This window comes from Labrus bergylta, chromosome 19, assembly GCF_963930695.1.
Source record: "Labrus bergylta chromosome 19, fLabBer1.1, whole genome shotgun sequence".
In the NCBI taxonomy this organism is placed as follows: Eukaryota; Metazoa; Chordata; class Actinopteri; order Labriformes; family Labridae; genus Labrus; species Labrus bergylta.
Window position 1 is genome coordinate 1,072,284 of NC_089213.1, and position 20,000 is coordinate 1,092,283.

Consider the following 20,000-nt stretch of genomic DNA (forward strand, 5'->3'; position numbering starts at 1 on the left):
TCTCTCTCTTTTTTCATGTGTCCTCTCCGTGACCGCTCCTCCTCACCAGGTAAGTCCAACAAAACCCTCCTCCCCCCCTCTGTTTGACTTTTTCTGTGGCTCAGAGCTTTGAAGGCTTCTGAAGATTCCTGTCACCCTGCACTTCATCACAGAGAACAGGAACCAGTTCTATTATTAGTCCTGCTTTTCTTTAGTGTTGTTCGACAGGTAGGACACCTGTCACCTGGTTTATCATCTCCGATACACTGAGGATGTTTTCAGCTCTTTAGTCATGAGGAGCTTTAGCTCGTCAGTGTCTGAGTTAAGGAATCTCTGCTTGTTCTTCATTTTCTTTGCACACTATATTAATCCCATGAGGGGGAAATCACTTTCACACTCTGTCTCTGACACATGCTGCACACTCACACACATGCACAAACAAAATCCTATGGACATGCACTAATGGAGAGATGTCAGAGTCAGGGCGCTGCACATGAGAGAGCGCCCGAGCAGCTGGAGGTTTGGTGCTCAAAAGCCCCCCTCTGCAAGTGACCTGGCACCTCTCCAAGTCCCTGCAGACTGAGCTACTGCCTCCCCAGTAGAGGGAGGCAGCTTTATCCCGATCTTTCTGTTAAAGAGCATGACTCGTCGATTGCACGTTCTTACTTTGAACAGCTTTTCCACTAAAATAGTCTCTGCTTGAGCGACACTTTTTTCTGAGAATTGCTCAAACTGTGTAATTGTCTTGAGATACGCTGCAGCTTCCTCACTGATGCCACTGCATCTGTTTGCTTTTAAAAGTTAAAGCCTTTTTTTTAAAGGTCACATACTCTGCTAAATCCTCTTCTCCATGTTCCTCTGACTCTAACATGTGTCTCTAGTCCGTCTACAAACCCCACAATGATGAGAAAAGTCCATCCTCTCCGTCTTCTGCCTGCTCCTCTTTTCAGAAAATGTGTGCTCAAACAGGCCGTTTGGAGATTTTCCCTTCATGACATCACAAAGGGCAGTAGCACCTCCCCCAGGTGGGTGACACTCCCACAGCTAGGTGTTTGTTCTGCCCTCTGAGTCTGCCTTCTCACCGTAAACAATAGGACATGGAGCGAGAAAGCACTGAGTACACCCAAGCCCTTCCAGAGAGGGGGCGTGGTCAGACACAGCTCATTTACATATTTAAAGGTACAGACACAGAAACAGCCTGTTCTGAGCAGGGCTGAAATAGAGGGGTTTATAGACATGATCAAATACAGGATCAGAGTGGATTTAGAACAAGAAACTTCACACACATGTTTTGAGGAGCTCTGAGACTTATTTAAACTGATTGAAGAGCACAAGCAGAGACAGTTTGAGGCTATTTTTGTGTGCATAGGCAGGCTTTGAGTGAACTCTATATTCAGTTTGAAATCAATGAGACCTTATTCTTAAATAAAATGGAAGAATGTTTCTCTCTTAATGTCCCTGCACATGTGGACTCATGGCTGTCTGGTCCGGTCTGCTTCAGGTTGAAGTAGTGCTGTGTGTTGATAAATCTGTGGCGCTGTCCTTGGTGCTGAAGTAGCAGGATTCACACATGTGCTGTTCTTTCCTTCAGCTCCTTTCACACAAAAACTCTTGACAATTTTTTTTTTTAGATAATTCCAGGACATTTAGGAGCTGAATTTTTTTCTTTCATAACAGCGGGCACGTGTCCATGCCTGCCGTGCTTTCAAGACTTAAAGTCTTCTGATTGGTTTGAGTCTCTAAAGGTGACTGTTCCTGTTTTCACATCACTGCGACAGTAGAGCGCAGACAACGGAGGCGAGCAGTTATAAGAGTATGAAGCAGAGGAACTCATGCCCACAATAATCAACGTCACCTCAACTCCTCAACGTTCCAGACTATCTCCAAAGAGTCAGCTTAAAGTCGGGTTTATAATAATAATAATAATAACTTTATTTATAAAGCACCTTTTAAAAACACAGGTTTACAAAGTGCTTTGACAAACAGCAAAAACAAAAACAAACTAAACCAAACACAGAAGAACATAAACAACAACAAGAACATAACAAATGTAAAATACTAAAAATAATTAAATACAATTCAACAGAAAAGAACCCAAAGTGCACGATACCCAACAGACATATAGAACCAGACCATCACAAGAACCATCACAAGAACCATCACATGAACCATCACAAGAACCATCATAAGAACCATCATAAGAACCATCATAAGAACCATCACAAGAACCATCACAAGAACCATCATAAGAACCATCACAAGAACCATCATAAGAACCATCATAAGAACCATCACAAGAACCATCACATGAACCATCACAAGAACCATCATAAGAACCATCATAAGAACCATCATAAGAACCATCACAAGAACCATCACAAGAACCGTCATAAGAACCGTCACAAGAACCATCACATGAACCATCATAAGAACCATCACAAGAACCATCATAAGAACCATCACAAGAACCATCACATGAACCATCATAAGAACCATCACAAGAACCATCATAAGAACCATCACAAGAACCATCACAAGAACCATCACATGAACTATCACAAGAACCATCATAAGAACCATCATAAGAACCATCACAAGAACCATCATAAGAACCATCATAAGAACCATCACAAGAACCATCACATGAACCATCACAAGAACCATCATAAGAACCATCATAAGAACCATCACAAGAACCATCACATGAACCATCATAAGAACCATCACAAGAACCATCATAAGAACCATCATAAGAACCATCACAAGAACCATCACATGAACCATCACAAGAACCATCACAAGAACCATCACATGAACCATCACAAGAACCATCACAAGAACCATCACAAGGACCATCACAAGAACCATCAAAAGAACCATCACAAGAACCATCAAAAGAACCATCACTAGAACCATCATAAGAACCATCATAAGAACCCAACAACACGAGCTGAGACCAAGAGGAGCAAAGATTTTAAAATATGTAAGAAACTAAAAGAGCTAAAAGCAAATCAAAAGAGAACAGCAATAAGAAGGTAAGAGCAGGAAAAGAAATAGAAACAAGTGGTTAAAGGATCAAAAAAACAAAAACTATAATATTAATAAAAATACAAAGTAAATATAAATATGAAACATAAATAGACAAAGTAAGTAAGATAAGAAATTACTAAGTTAAAACGTAAGAGGAGTTAAGGCTTTTGCAGCCCTCCTAGAAGGTGTGTGTGTGTGTGTGTGTGTGTGTGTGTGTGTGTGCAGCTGCGGTGTGTGACCTGATTAAAACACCTCAGAGCTCCTGTGACTTTTTTTTGGAACAAGTGAAAAAAAAAGCTTCCCGGTCTTTGTTGCTCGCTCCTTCAGAATGTGAAGAGGGGACAGCGGCGGCGGTGGCATGACAGCGGCGAGGCTGCCAGCGCCGCTTTACTTCCCTTCACTGAGCTTTAACAGCTAATCTGCCAGATGGTGGGCTGAACGGGCGCCGAGATGGAGAAATTCCCAGGTTAACTTGTCTGAACACGACCCAAAAACAGGCAGCCAGCAGACAGCACACAGACAGGTGGGAGGCTTTACTGCGCCCTCGCTTCAGACGCCGCTGGGAACGCCAAAACAGAAATAAAAAGTGTTTTGTGGTTAAACAGAAAGAAATGATCAACTGTTCCATCTGAGTGTCTCCTCGGCGGTGAGCGTCGGCTGTCTCTCTCTCTGTGAGTTTCCATCAGATTTAAACGTCTCTGTCAGCCTGAAGATTTGATTCTTTGAGATGAACGATTGATCGCGACAGGATTTGATTCTCGGTGTGAAAGCCGTCGCCGCCGGCTCCTCCCGTCCAGAGAGAAATAATCTGACATCGATCTGCTGAGTCCAAAATGAAGGATTTAGATTCCAGCCCTTCAGTGTTCACTCTCATCGATCGGCCGGGTGTCCATCTGCATTTTTAATTATCATGTTGTGCACTCTGCTGGGGAGGAGAATACGAGGAAGAGGTGCCGAGTGTTTGTTGTACAAAAACGTGGAGTCTCATACGGCTCAGGGGTTTATGAGACTAGAAGGTCAGAGAGTTTCCAAATCGATCAGGTGCTTGAAATTCATCCAGTGAATTAAACCGAGCAGCGGGGTGAATGTTCATCGTTGTGTCACATGAAGGGAAGCTGTGTTTGTCTTTTCAAACAGGAAAGTTTGTTCACTCGTTGTCTTTTAGTGCAGCTGGAGGAGTGTGTGAGGAGTGTGTAGGTGTGTGTGTTGGAGGGTTTGTTGGTGTGTGTGAGGGTGTGAGGTGTTGGTTGTAGAATATTCCTTCTGATCTCTTCAGGGGGGGCGCAGAGGACGCTCTAATTCCAGAGAGAGGGGGGACAGAGAGCGGATTAACCAACGGGAGAGAGAGCCCCTCTGTGTGTGTGTGTGTGTGTGTGTGTGTGTGTGTGTGTGTGTGTGTGTGTGTGTGTGTGTGTGTGTGTGTGTGTGTGTGTGTGTGTGTGTGTGTGTGTGTGTGTGTGTGTGTGTGTGTGTGTGTGTGTGTGTGTGTGTGTGTGTGTGTGTGTGCTTTCAGATCTCTGTTAATCTGATTACCTGGAAGGTTTAGACTGCGAGTCGCCGTCTCATCTCTGTCTCTTCCCTCTTTACTTCCTTTCCTTCTTCCTTTGTCCCTTCCTCTGTCTCTCTCCCTGTGTCACTACTGTTGACTGTTTCTGTTTTGCCACAGCAGCCTCAGTGTCCCAGAATGTCAGACTACATACAGACGACTTTTAACCGTTAAAGGAGCAGTATGTAACTCTGACCCCTAGTGTTTAAAATGGGTACTGCAGTCTTAAAAGCGCCTACCTTCTCTGGTCCAAACAAATCCAGAGCATTCAGGAGCAGAATCTAAAGTTAGAAGGAGGACATACTGGCTGCTGCATTGTTGTCAGAGAAGCCAACACTTCAACATAGCATGTTTCCTTAATGATCAGATAGTAAGATACCTTTATCATCTCACTCTCTACACAGCTCACTGATTGGACCTTTAATGATCAGAGAGTAAGATACCTTTATCATCTCACTCTCTACACAGCTCACTGATTGGTCCTTTAATGATCAGAGAGTAAGATACCTTTATCATCTCACTCACAGCTCTCTACATATTCATCATGTACCTTTAAGTCTGGTGTGTCAGGGAGGAGGTCTGATTGGTTGTTTTTCACAGAGCTCCATGTTTCTGTATTCAGATCTGCAGCCGCTCTGCAGGAGAGACACGCAACTCACTGCCACATGATCCTGTGTGTGTGTGTGTGTGTGTGTGTGTGTGTGTGTGTGTGTGTGTGTGTGTGTGTAGGGACAGTTAGGCAGGTAGTTATTATTCCTGCCTCGTCCTTACCTGCCGCCCATGTGTGCCTTTATTATGTTTGGGCCTCTGACTGTGTGTGTGTGTGTGTGTGTGTGTGTGTGTGTGTGTGTGTGTGTGTGTGTGTGTGTGTGTGTGTGTGTGTGTGTGTGTGTGTGTGTGTGTGTGTGTGTGTGTGTGTGTGTGTGTGTGTGTGTGTGTGTGTGTGTGTGTGTGTGTGTGTGTGTGTGTGTGTGTGTGTGTGTGTGTGTGTGTGTGTGTGTGTGTGTGTGTGTGTTGATGGATGGCCCCACACACCCCATGCACACGCACACACACACACACACACGCACACACACACACACTGCGTAGCACTTTCAGAGCTGGCGATGTGTCACACATTATTGGAAGGACAAATTAATGGAGCTCAGATCTGATGTGTTCTCGGTTCCTCACTCGGCTGCTCTGGACTAAAGTCAATTTGTGTGCGTGCTTGCGTGCGTGCGTGCGTGCGTGCGTGCGTGTGTGTGTGCGTGTGTGTGTGTGCGTGTGTGTGTGTGTGCGTGCAGATGAAGGATGCTGCTTCAGAGTCCTCTCAGCTGTAAAAGCACACAGTGTTCAGTTTGTTGTTGATGATCTGTGCGCTGTCTCCACCTAACAAACCCCGACACGTCACATTAAACACACTTTTCCGTTCTTCCCTTCATAAACTTTTAAACTTTGAATCACCACACACACTTTATTATGTTGTAAAAAATGATGCACAGGAAAATTGGCAGGTAGGGATTTATGTTTGGACAGTTTGAAGGCAGGGTTGGTCATTTTCTAAAAACTAGCTTTTTACATTTATGTGATCAAAATGTACTTATCCTCAAAACAATGTTCACTTCATGTTTTTTTTTTGGCATTTTTAGGAAATGGTTTTTCCAATAAGTTGTTGCTTGTTGAATATTTTCTTCTTTATAGCTGCAACTAAAACTTTGAAGGACAAGTTATTCACTCATCACAGAAAGGAAGTCAACACACACACATATACCGTCCTATATGACCAACAGAGGACTATCACTTCATACTGACCAAATGAGGACCTTTGTCTCATGTCATTCTGACACACACACACACACACACACACACACACACACACACACACACACACACACATACCGTCCTATATGATCAACAGAGGACTATCACTTCATACTGACCAAATGAGGTAGCATTCCCTCAATGCTTCGTCTGCACCCGCCACCTCCCCCTCTGTGCTCCCTCATAAGCCACGCCCCCTCACTTACATGCAGAATGACCTCTTGCTCCTCACGGGTTCAGATCCAAACAAACCTCAACAGAAACATCTTCATGAACTCAATAAATCAGTCGCTGTGAGAGGGAAACGTTTGGAGAAGTGTTTTTGAAAATTTCGATAACTTAGTGGTTTGTGTGACTCTCTCTGCAAAGCTTTGAATACAGGAATAAAGTTGTCCAGATGATGAATCATTGAAAAGATAAAGGATGAACTGTGTTTCTTTTATCAATTTAATAATCTCCCAGAGAAATCAGCGGCCGAGCTCTGCAGGTTTAAATCTAATCAACAATCTGTGCAGCGCTTAGAGACGACCTGAAACACGATGAACCTCCTCAAACCAGCCACAAATCATTTTCTCTAGACAGCTAAATGAGTCAGACACAAACACACACACACACACACACACACACACACACACACACACACACACACACACAATCTCACAGCGTGACATTTCCTGCTGGGTGACATCTCTCAGACTAACAAGCTGAGGGAACGGCAGCTCTAACAAAGACCGATCGACAAGACGCTGAATGTGACCGTGTGTGTGCGTGTGCGTGTGCGTGTGCGTGTGCGTGTGCGTGTGTGTGTGTGTGACGATGCCCCAAACACACAGCTACACAAAATAAATTAATTCATAAATAAAAAATGTCGACAAGCTGCAGGGACTCAGGTAACACAGGAGGAAGTGTGTGTGTGTGTGTGTGTGTGTGTGCTAGTGCATGTATGTGTGTTATCTTAGGAATCAGTTTTAGATACAGTAGATTGTTAGATTAGATGTTGGAGATTGTTGTCCAGCTGGTCAGTTCAGGTTTGATAATCTGATAAAAAGCATTGATCTTCATTCTGTTCAAACTTTGCGTCGGTGCACAGATGTCAATCAGAGAACGCCACGGTACGATGTGTTTAGTAAAATCATCTATGTGTTGGAAAACTTTTTTATGTTTTCGTCATCCTATATCTCAAGCAGATGATCAAACTTGTTCTCAGGATTGGCTTAAATATAATCTGCTTTTTGTTGAATGTTGGATTTCTCCAGGGTTCATTCAGGGTTACATATCCGTTTTGTTTCTTGCTTTGGACGAGGGCTGATTAAAAAAATTGGTTCATCAATTCATTTCAGTATATTTGTTCTGCTTCAATATCGAGTTAGAAAATCCAGAAATCGACTATTTCCGCTGTAATGAAACCCCAGTCCTGTGGGGGGCAGTGTGTTTGATTTGCGCTGCACAGTGGCCCCACTTGACTAAAAAACGTCTCTAAAATAAATTTTGAAGTCAGTTTGTTCTAAAACAAACCCAAATTTGGCCACACTTAAATTAAAAACTGAACCAAATGTATTTATTTTTAACATTCTGATGGTATAAATTAGGGCTGTCGAATGATAAAAGTTTTTAATTGAGAAAAGTTAATCTTGATCAATCCAATATTAATCGCATGATTGAAATTCCAATATTTTGCTTTTAAAAAATAAAAAATGTTCGGCTTTTTTTTTTTTTTGTACCGTCTAAAACTGAGAGTACATTACTTACTGTTTGAATTCAACCCTGCTTTTATTTTAAAATAAAGTAAGGACCTTCTTGTTGTCAGAATGTGTGCATCTCATTGAGGTCAAATAATGTGTATCATTTCTGTTTTTATTGGGATGAGATTGTTAGTCATTATTCCCAAAAGAGGACACATCCATATTCCTGTCAAAGTTTGAACACCTGCTGAGTGGTTTAGTACCTGATACTTTTGGGATTTGGTTCCATTCTGAAGTCATTTGAAGCGTGACAGGTTCCTCTCTTGTCCTAAGCAGATTGTCTGCTTCCTGCTCACAGATTGAGCCTCTCAGGTGTGTCGTCCTCCCGTCGTCTGAAGCAGCAGAGACATGATTTACCAGGCTGTGAGACTTCTGAAAGAGCAGCTTTTTTTAGCTTTTCTTTAGCTCTGCCTCGGTGTGTTTCTGAATCAGTCGGCCTGTCTGCGAGCTGCAGGATGGCCGACGGAGGAAAATTGGCCACTTCAGCTCTGTGAAAATCTCCCGGACCTGCTGTCAGGCCGTTATTTAAGATGATAGGATACAACCAGGCTCTGTTTAGCACGGTGGTGATGTGAGAAGGAACACCTGAGCTGAACCGACTGCTGCTGTCACCAAACGTTTTACTGAAATTTGACAAAACACCCGTCTTCAAATCCACGGCTCCTTTATATAACTCTAATAGTCTTTTATGAAGTCGGACATCCATACTATTTCTCCATGTCTCCAGCCTGCAGGGACACGTTCTACACATGTGTTTTTGTCAGTTAAATGGCTTCTGAATTGTGTGTTGTGAGATCCAGACTTACATATCATGATGGCCACCGGATGCAGAGTGTTAGAAGGTGTTTCAGACATTCAGGGTTTCTGATTAGTTGCATTACAATTGTGCAAAGTTAGAAAATATATTTTGGTCAATTAAGACCTTCTTTGGAGTTTTTTTTAATTTTCTTTAGGGAGGTTTGACCTCCTATGCCAAGCCAAGAGGCCTGTCAGTACATCATAGAAAGTGGAAGATTTTATTTGAATAAAGAAATAGCGGCAAGTCGATTTGACAGTTTACTAAGAAATATTTTGCTTTTGTGACCACCTGTCCAGTCTGGCAGAAGAGTTGTAGGAGGGGGGAGGGGATTGTCTTCCTTACTGGTGTGCCCGAAATTTAAAACATTATGATTTCTAATTGTATATTCATATAAATAAATGATAAAACATTGCACATAACTGGTGAAACTTAATTTAATCTTCATTGCGTAGAATATAATATATCACAGAAATTCAACATCTCACAATGTGTCTTTTTTCCGACATCATTCAGAGTTTTCTAAAAGCTCACCTCTCAGAATCAATGGCAAAAATCAAACCTGAAGTGTTTAAGCTTGTTGTTGTTTTCTTCTCAGGTTTTGGTTCCAGCAGCCGAAAAAGTGTAAAAGCAGATTCTCACAGTAATTCCCCTGAGCTCTGTGTGGAAATGAAGTCGCTCACTTGTTCCAATTCCTCAAACTGAAATGTGTCACATCACCTCACGGTGTTGCCAGCTGAAGGGTTTGTGTTAGTCATCATCAAAATGTCTGTTAATGGTTTACAGAGAGGGAGAGAGAGAGAGGGGGGGGGGGGGGAGGAGAGAGAGAGAGAGGGGTGTATTCTGAACACCTCATACCTGCTTCCCTGTCGGTCTTCACCTGTTTGTCCCTCAGTTTGTCTCTCCTAACATAAAGGTTGAAAATAACTCTTTATAACTGAGCCTGCGTTAGCCTTTTAAGTACTTCCTGGAGAGATGTAATTGGCAAGGGAAGGAGGTGAGAGACGTCTCCATGGAAACCAGCATCCAAGGAGCTCAATGGGTATGAGACGAGGGACCTGCAAACCCATTTGGTGTGTTTTCAGACAAAACGAGAAGTGTAGTATGCGAAAAGACACTTTTTTCTGTTTTTAGTTTGTTTTAAAAATTACCCAACACAAGGATCCTCAATTAGTTTTGAGAAAATAATCTTGTGTGTGTGCTTCATATATTGACAAGACAGAGGTCCCCAATTGGTCAGTAAGGACTGATAGTCCTCTGTTGGTACCACAGGACAGCATGCATTTGTGTATGTGTGGGCTTCATTAAATGACCAGAGACAGAGGTCCTCATTTAGTTTTGTATACAGTTATAGTCCTCTGTTGGTAGTACAGGACAGTGTGTGTGTGTGTGTGTGTGTGTGTGTGTGTGTGTGTGTGTGTGTGTGTGTGTGTGTGTGTGTGTGTGTGTGTGTGTGTGTGTGTGTGTGTGTGTGTGTGTGTGTGTGTGTGTGTGTGTGTGTGTGTGTGTGTGTGTGTGTGTGTGTGTGTGTGTGTGTGTGTGTGTGTGTGTGTGTGTGTGGTGTGTGGTGTGTGGTGTGTGACATGAGACAAAGGTCCTCATTTGGTCAGTATGAAGTGATAGTCCTCTGTTGGTCATATAGGACGGTATATGTGTGTGTGTTGACTTCCTTTCTGTGATGAGTGAATAACTTGTCCTTCAAAGTTTTAGTTGCAGCTATAAAGAAGAAAATATTCAACAAGCAACAACTTATTGGAAAAACCATTTCCTAAAAATGCCAAAAAAAAAACATGAAGTGAACATTGTTTTGAGGATAAGTACATTTTGATCACATAAATGTTCTAACAGGAAGGAAAACGTTGTGTAAAAGTTCTCTAAAAGGGAATCTCTTTTCAAAGACAACACTTTATGCATCCTCCCGCAAAAGCGCCACCTGTGGACACTGGCCCTGTATTGCATGCTATTTTGTCCCTCATAGGTAAGCCTCTGCAGCGTCTCCCTGTAGTCACATAATGGATAAGAACGGCCCTGCTGCACCTTTGAATGTCCAATTTCACACAATAAAAAAGCTCCCAGACACTTCAGTTGACGAGTCATATCCACTTTGTGACATCAAACATTTCATTTTTTCACCATCCTCTTTAGCGCTTTAGCTTCTTTTAGTCTTCAACCTCTAAGAAGTGCTTTTCTGTGGTGAAGTTAAAGTTGTAACCATCGGTGTGTCTTTGTATATTTATATAAACATGTCATAGTGCTCCATTTTTGTCAGAAATTTAGAATAACCTACTGTCAAAAATAATCAGAACTTTTCTTCTTTTGGTATTGTTCTTTACAGCTCTGGTGTTAAAATTAAAGCTGTTAATCTGTAAATGCAAACTTCAGTGGTTATACTTCATACCTTCCCTCGTTCATATAGATACATAAACACAGAGGACAGAAGTGCACAGTCATTCCCATAATCCCACAGACGCTCACAGGATTACACACGGAAGGTCAGAGAGCAGATACAAACAACAACTTGCACAAAAAATGTACATTTCCGATTTGTCTCTGCACACTGCCAATGAAACCCAATCCCTACTCACACCCACACACACGATCCATCAAGTGTAATCCTGTCATGTCCAATCTCCTTTTTCATTCAGGACTAATAGTCTGAAATCTCTCTAGCACCCCCTTTAGGGAGAATGTTAAAGCTCGTCTCCTATCAGGCGAGGGCACTTGTTCTTTGGTGTCGTAGTGTATGCAGCAGAACAGCAGAGTTCACAGTCTGTATAGAAAACAAACCATATCTTTCTAGGCCAACCAGGAAGTAGCATCTCCATGGGGGTCTAATGAGAATCCTCCTCTGGGATGTTTTCATTGGATTTTGGATCATTAATAAATAATCTCTGTGTTAAACACACGTTTCTGAAGCGTAGGCGTTTTGTTCAGCAGGATAATCTTCACAGATGAACGCCATTTTTATGATGTTTGAAGCGTTAATGCGGCCGACAGAAGTAAAAAGCTAACGTTATGCTACAAGCTAACGACACCACGGTGGGATGGTTGTGACGTCACTAGCGTTATGCTTCAGACGATCTCTGATAAACTAATCCACGTAGCTTAATAAATAGTTTACTAACATAATATTCACCTTAACCTAAAGATTAAACCTACAGGAGACATCTCCGACTAGTGAGAGAGTTCCCGCCCTCTGTGTCCGGCGTGATGACCTTTAATGTCCCCGACAACCACTGTAGTCACATTTAGCCTCTTGTTAGCAACCGCCTTTTTAAAGACGAGTAAAAACTTCAAACTTCACAAGTGGAGGTATTACCTAACGTAGTTTATGTGCTCTAACAAAACACCAACATCTCTTCAGCTTGTGTTAACCACAGACCTTATTTCAGGAGTCTAACCACAAACACATTCAAAATCCCCGTTGACTTTTAGACGTTAGACCCCATGGCGCTAACATGCTAACTTACTTCCTGGTTTTAGGACTCATTCCTGTGGCGCTCTATAGTACATGGATTTTAGTCTCTGTGATGTCATCATTGGTTTCTGAAGAGGAGTTATGAAGCCAACGACCTCCTCAGTGAATTCATCTAATTACTGTCAGGTTGTTCCTGTCGTCGTATCAGATGGCTTCATTGTGACCATTGTTAACTCTGCTGGTTAATGCTGTTGTTGATGTCTGTTATTATTTAAGGAGATCTTTAGGATGATTTTTCCATCCTGTCGTGCTCAGGTCGCGTCTTCTTGGCGTCTGTCAGCCGAGGTCCCCTGTGCAGAGAGTGAAGAATGAGGGACAGATGGAGGAGACGCTCGGCTGCTGTGGTTCAGTTCTGCTGGAAACTGATCAAATCAGAGGGTTTAGTGGCAGATTAGAAACCCGCTGGAGGCCGAGCTGTTAGCAGTTAGTCACTGTTATTATTTATCACAGCGAGCGTCAGTGAAATAAAACAGTCTGTACAGCTGAGAGCGCACGGGGACAGCCTGTTCTGTTTGTCCAACTCTTTAAAACAAACATCATTCTGTGTCCCACGGAGCTGACAACAAGCTTTAATGTGCAAAACATTTCAGTTCATACATTTTAGATCCATAGATCCTCTACACTGGCATGATGAAATATACAGCAACGTTTTTATTAGCTGCACAAAAACTTTATAAAAACAAAGTGAGATGCCAAAAAGACTTGAGAAACATCAGAACTTTCCAACCTTTGAATTTGAACAGACCACTGCTGCTCCCTTCCATACCATCAGCTAGTGTTGTAGTCAAGACCACACTGACCAAGACTAAGACATACCGGATACCAGAGTGCTCCGAGACCGAATCAAAGTTATTTAAAACATTTAGGGATCGAGACCGAGACAAGACCGAGACCATAAATCATCAAAATCATCATCTTGTGTGAAGGGGGCGTGTCACTCACGTCTGTAACCGGGGGATAAAACTCAAACTATGAATGAATTAAACTTCTTTGTTCTTTTAGAGAGAGGCGTTTTCCTTCTAATCTCAGAAAATAATGTGAAAATAGCCTATCAGTGGTGGTCTTGATTTAAAATCCGGAATCCGCCCAGTACAAATGCTTTCGATTCCGAGTCGAGAGATCTAGACCTTCAACAAATGGTCTTTAGACCAAGCTGGGTTTAGAGTACTCCAACACTCTTAAAATATCAGCGATAGTATCTGTTAAATCACAGGATATCACAAAGTATTTAACAGTATTAAAGTATGGAGATTTAAAAACGTTAAAGTCAGTCTGAAAAATCCTGATGTGCGCTGGATTACTCTGATCCAGAAAGCTTTCTGTTCCTGCTCTAGCTGCACCCCGGATGAGTAGCACAGCTGTGCACAGAACACACATCGATCCTCAAATAAATTATTTATAATTAGATGTTTTAATTCAACCTCATTCAAATGAAATCCTAGTTGAGGTTGTAAAGTCTTTGAAACGGTTATTATATTAGACTGAAAACTGCTCAATTGTTGCAGGAAATCTATCATCAGTATCCCCTCATTGACATTCTCAACCTCTAAACTAAATCTCCCAGCATGCATCACTCTGCCTATGCCCCTCTTCCTGACCATCTGTCAGTGGCCATGCTACGATGAAGTGAAGGACAAAAAGTTCACACCAGTTTCCTGCTCTTTAGCTCCTCTGCCAATCGTAACGCACTAGTATTTGTCTGCCAATCCCGTGCCTGGCGTCCACCCTTCCCTCCCCTCCCCCGACGGCTTTAAGCCGCTGTCACAGGCATCAGTTGACCTCTCTGACCCTGAACCCTCGACCCGACGCCGCAGAGAGGAGGTCTGACCTAGTTTGAGCGTGGTCTGCTCTGAACCTCGACAAACAGGGGTGTGTTCTCCAGTCGACTCTGACCTTTGACCTCCAAGCAGCAGGGTGACGCACCAATTAAGTGCATGTTGTTTGTTGTTGGCAAAACTTTTCTTCCAGCTGTGACCGCTTAAAGCTCGGACAATCGGTCACTCTCTCCTCCCGTCTGTATTTAAGAGATACTCCGGTGAATGTCCTGCTTCTCCTCCAAACTCTGACGTCAACAAACAAAGTGGTTTGTGGACTGTTGACGCTTTTTTACTCCAAAATGAGAGAGAGTGAAAGGATGGAATCAAGACAGCTTTATCTGAGGAGGAGGGAGAAAGATCTGAAAATACTGAGTATAATAATATTCACATTCAGGTTGATGTTGTAGAGAAACAAGATGATGCTGTTAATTTATTATTCCATCCAAATCTGATCGTCATGGTGACGGAGAACGACGAAGAAACACATGAAGACGTTCCTAACTTCACAAGTTTTTGGAGATTCAGTGGAGGATGGATACAGAGAGGTTTTGTTATGATTTACAATTTTATACTTTCAGCTTACAGGAATAGAAATATGTGTCCTTAAAGTGGACGTATTTATCAATCTGGATGAGCAAATACCAGAAAGAGAAGAAGAGGAGGACGACGGATGATGTGATTTACAACATGTTCCTCAGCAGGTCGCTGTCATGAAACAGATGGAGGGACGAGACAGGGAGGAAGATGAAGATGAGGGTTAATGGCTGGAGGAAAGAGATTGAATCTTTTCAAAGGGATGATGTAAGATTCTTCTGTGGGGGAAGAGACGTCCGATCGATATGAAGACAGAATGAGAACAGGAGTAGAAGATACAGAAAAATAAACACAACATGAATGAAAGGAAAGATGGAGTGTGTTTTGAAAAGAAGACGTTGGTCGGGTTCTTGTTTTGGGTTCTTCTGCACGTGTCAAAGCACTTTGTAAATCCATGTTTTTAAAAAGTGCTATATGAAAGAATTATTATTATTTTTAAATGGAGGCAGGCGGAGAGGAGGAGGACGAAGTAAAGAGAGAAAAGAGAGAGTTACTAGTTCGACCTGAGCAGAGTGAGGAGAAAAAGAGGAAGAAGAAGAAGAAGAGGAGTGTGTGGTTTGTTGGACTGATGAAGAGGCTGTGGTCGACCTTTTATTCAAAGTTTAAGAACCAGTCGACCGATAGAAGACGATCTATTTTAGAACGATCCTCAGCTGCTCAGACGAGAGAGTGACAGAGAGACGTTCATTAGAGGAAGAATAATGTGGAAAAAGTGAACGAGGAGGAGAGAGTTCATGACCTGACGACGATGGAGCTCGTTAACCTAGCTCAGCGTTGCCATGGTGACGGGGGAACAAGGCTGAGGGATGGATTGAGGGCACAGAGACCTTTGTCCTCAGTCTGATTGGTCGTTGAATGATCCCCTCATCGATCCTCTGATTCTCGATCCTCTCCGTGTTCTCTGAAACGATCGATCACTTCATCTCGACGATTCGTCATCACTGTAGCCGATGGGCTGGAAATGTGACACCGTAATAAGCTAATCCGTAATAAGCTAATCCGTGCTAGCTTCGTTAGCATCACAAAGTTATTGTTGCGTATTGGGGCTGCAAGATTAAATGCAATGTCATCATCATCGCAAAAACAAAGATTCACAACAAACACATTGAAAAGTGAGAATTAAATAAGAAACATCAAAGATGCTGCGTTCAGGTGCTCCTCGGATGGCCCCGGTTTTGAACTTCAGTGAGTTCCCGTGGAAACTTGGATTGTTGCTACAACAACAACAAACAACAACGACGATACCTGACCCTTAAGTCAAGGAGCAACGCTGATAAATACTGAAATATCGCCACATAGCTAACGTACCTGACTTGTTATGAAGGGTTAAATACTAAACTGATTTTAATACATAACTTCTCTAACTAGTCTCTGTCAACCGATGCTAATATTACATTTGAGCTACAAATTTGTGTCAAATATGGGAATTAATAAAACGGGCACCAAATTATTTTCCAGTTGCTAAGTTCTTTTTTTTGTTGACTTGAGCAGACGTTCATGTGCATTTTCCGATTCGGAAACTCGTTACTCCGACGTGTCCAACACCACATGAATGCAGCAATGATGTAAACAATGCGTCCCCTCAGGTGAAGCTAAGCTAGCTGTCCGCTAAGCTAGTTATCCGCTATGCTAGCTACCTGCTACGCTCCGATTAACTGGTGCAAGTTGAGGCGTGTTCTATACTATTTTTTATTTTATTTTATTTTTTTATTTTTTATTTATATATATATTTTTTGCATTGTTAAGGAGAGCTTGGAACATAAAAATGTCATTGCCAGCTATGACTGCTTTGCCTGTTATGTTGTGCATTTGACTCATAAAGATAACTTGAACTTGTGTTGGACGGCGTAGTCATGATCCAGCTTCTTTAACCGATGCACATGTTGATGATTGTTGAACCTCCACAGATGTTTCCAGATGATGGAGGAACAAGCGAGTGTGTCGATGTGGTTTCAGCGATCTTTAGTGGAAGATGAAGCTCATCATGACTCATGCAGACTCTGTTCAAGTCCCTTTAAGTCCACTTCAGTCGCCTCTGCTGCCGCTCACTTTACCAACTTTGTGTTTTTATTCACTGTCGTCTCTGTGTTTGGTCGTTATTATTTATCACTTGTGTCGTTATTGAGAACGCCCCGGCAGCACAAACTCTGTGTTCCTGCTCACAAAGCTGGAGTCTGAATTTGAAAGATTACATAAAGTTAGAATGAGGCTGAAGGAGAAAAGAGAAGGGGACGGACGGTGACTCTGAAAACAGGAAGAGGAGACGGAGATGTCAGTGTGGTGATAAAAGGAAATCCATAACAGCAAAGAGAGAGAGAGGGAGAGAGAGAGGGAGAGAGAGAGAGAGAGAGGGAGAGGGAGAGAGAGAGAGAGAGAGAGAGAGAGACTGTCACGGGGGATTAACCTCTGAAAACGATGACAGGAGGGATTAGTTTTGGGACGGGATCAGATTTGAGTTTTTGAGAGGTTTAATATGTTGAATGACGTGTAATGAAATGGGAACAGAGGGATCAACGGAAACAAAATCAAATCTGTACAACATGAAGCTTGAAACCATCACGCCGTTACCGCGGAAACCATCGACTACAGGGCCAATCAGAGGGTCCGATCGTTGCCGTGAGGATCATCGATCATGATAAAGTTAAAGTCTTGTTGGATGAGCCGGAGGTTTAAAGAGAGGAATAAAAGAACGATAACGACAAAATGAGACGTTCAAAGACTCAACACACAGTCGTTTTTTTCTGTCGCTGCAGGAAGACACAGCGGAGGCTAAACATAAAACAAAGTGTTTCAAAAGAAGAGGACGAGGCTCGTTTAGGTGGTTTACTAGATTTTGGTTTGTTGACTAGAATGTGAATCAACGAGCTGCACTTTCCCAACTTCACTTTCTCTTCCTTCCTTCCTTCCTCCCTCCAATCCTTCCTTCCTTCCTCCCTCCGATCTTTCTTTCCTTCCTTCCTTCTTTCCTCCCTCCAATCCTTCCTTCCTTCCTCCCTCAGATCTTTTTTTCCTTCCTTCCTTCCTTCCTCCCTCCAATCCTTCCTTCCTTCCTCCCTTTCTTTCCTTCTTTCCTTCCTTCCTTCCTTCCTACGTCCTTCCTCCCATCCTCCCTTCCTCCCATCCTTTCTTCCTTCCACCCATCCTTCCTTTCTTCCTGCCTCCCATCTTTCCTTCCTTCCTCCCGCCCTTCCTCCCATCCTTCCTTCCTTTCTTCCTGCCTCCCATCTTTCCTTCCTTCCTCCCTCCCTTCCTCCCATCCTTCCTTCCTTTCTTCCTGCCTCCCATCTTTCCTTCCTTCCTCCCGCCCGCCCTTCCTCCCATCCTTCCTTCCTTGCTTCCTGCCTCCCTCAGATCTTTTTTTCCTTCCTTCCTTCCTTCCTCCCTCCAATCCTTCCTTCCTTCCTCCCTTTCTTTCCTTCTTTCCTTCCTTCCTATGTCCTTCCTCCCATCCTCCCTTCCTTCCTTTCTTCCTGCCTCCCATCTTTCCTTCCTTCCTCCCGCCCTTCCTCCCATCCTTCCTTCCTTTCTTCCTGCCTCCCATCTTTCCTTCCTTCCTCCCTCCCTTCCTCCCATCCTTCCTTCCTTTTCTTCCTGCCTCCCATCTTTCCTTCCTTCCTCCCGCCCTTCCTCCCATCCTTCCTTCCTTGCTTCCTGCCTCCCATCTTACCTTCCTTCCATCCCATCTGTTGGGAGGAAGGAAAACTGTTGTTTTTGTTGTTTTTGATGCAGAGTGAGATGCTGCACTCTGATTGGCTGCCTCATCGTGGTGATGATACCCGTCCGTACAGGAGTGAATAACCACATCTCTCACAGTCGGCACGCCGTGTGTCGACCCCTGAGCCTCTGTGCTGCTCTGCATTCTCCCATGATCCTCCTCCCTGTGACCTCGTTAAGGGAGGCCGCCTCTAATTGGACGCTGCTGGTCGAAATGGCTCCTGTTAGCGTCGGCGAAGGTTAACTCATGCAAAACTCCCTGACACCGCCGCGCTAACAAGCCCGAGCAGTTAGCGTTGGCGAGCAGGAAGAGGAGGCGGATGTTGACAGGAAACAGCTGTGACTGAACGTTCTTCTTCACGTTCTTTGACATGTAGGGATGTTTAATTTCCCCCACCCTCTACATGTTAATCTCATGTTGGCGTGTTGCTCCTCCGTCTTGGCTCGCCACGTTTTTCTTTGAATAAAATCGGTCGGAGCGATCGGCTGCGGGCCAGAAGAACAGCTGATTAGATTTCAGTCTGTTCTGGATTCCTGCCACCAGCCCGGCTCTAAAACCTTCAGAGACTCTGAATCCAAACCTGCGGCTGGAGAAATCCAATTATCCCGTTCAGCAACAAGAAGCTCGTCTTTGTTCCAGCCACGCAGCTTCATCTTTAATCTCATCAGAGCATCCTGATGGAATTAGACGGAAAAATCCCCCCTGAAATTCAAACTGGCTGATGTGCACAAACATGAGACTTAATGTTTTATTTATGGACGGATAAAAAGGATCCGACGGAAATATGACACATGAAACCTCTCACTCACACTTCCTCACAAATCAGAGTTCAAAATCTAACGCTGGGTTGTAGACGCTGAGCCTGAAGGGGCCGGGAGGAGCCTGAAGGGGCCGGGAGGAGCCTGAAGGGGCCGGGAGGAGTCTGAAGGGGCCGGGAGGAGCCTGAAGGGGCCGGGGGCCGGGAGGAGCCTGAAGGGGCCGGGAGGAGCCTGAAGGGGCCGGGAGGGGCCGGGAGGAGCCTGAAGGGGCCGGGAGGAGCCTGAAGGGGCCGGGAGGTCGCTGGTTCAAGTCAAGGGCCTCGTATAAAAACCCTGAGGTTCCACATTTCAGATCATCTTTGTGTTCCCTGAATGCATCACTTGCTTTAAATCTTTAATCCTCCAAAAACAAACAAATGATTTTCTTGAAAACCTGACCTGTGTTGTCTTTTTGTGTTTTCTGCAGGACGTCTGAGGGGGTCCACCCCCGCCTCCTGGCTTCCTGTTTACTTCCTGGATCACAGTAAGGACTTCCTGCAGCTGAAGGAGGGTTCACCTGTCCGTCACAGCAGATTTTCACTCTGTAAGTTTCTTTCACTTGATTTAAAGTGGAAAAGTTTAACCCTCGCCATTCCTGTGTGTGTGTGTGTGTGTGTGTGTGTGTGTGTGTGTGTGTGTGTGTGTGTGTGTGTGTGTGTGTGTGTGTGTGTGTAAAAGTCCAGTTAGCATCGTTAGCACCAGC

The 20,000-nt window shown here is 43.6% G+C and overlaps 1 protein-coding gene across 3 annotated transcripts in view; it reads left to right on the forward strand.

Annotated features, from left to right (window-relative positions):
• LOC136177130 (semaphorin-6C-like) overlaps positions 1-20,000 on the forward strand; it is an 88,095-nt gene that overhangs the window by 46,261 nt on the left and 21,834 nt on the right. For all 3 annotated transcript variants that reach the window (XR_010664779.1, XM_065948369.1, XM_065948370.1), the window contains one exon: positions 19,725-19,841. The gene's annotated coding sequence lies outside the window, so the exon portion shown is untranslated. The remainder of the gene's footprint in view (positions 1-19,724; positions 19,842-20,000) is intronic.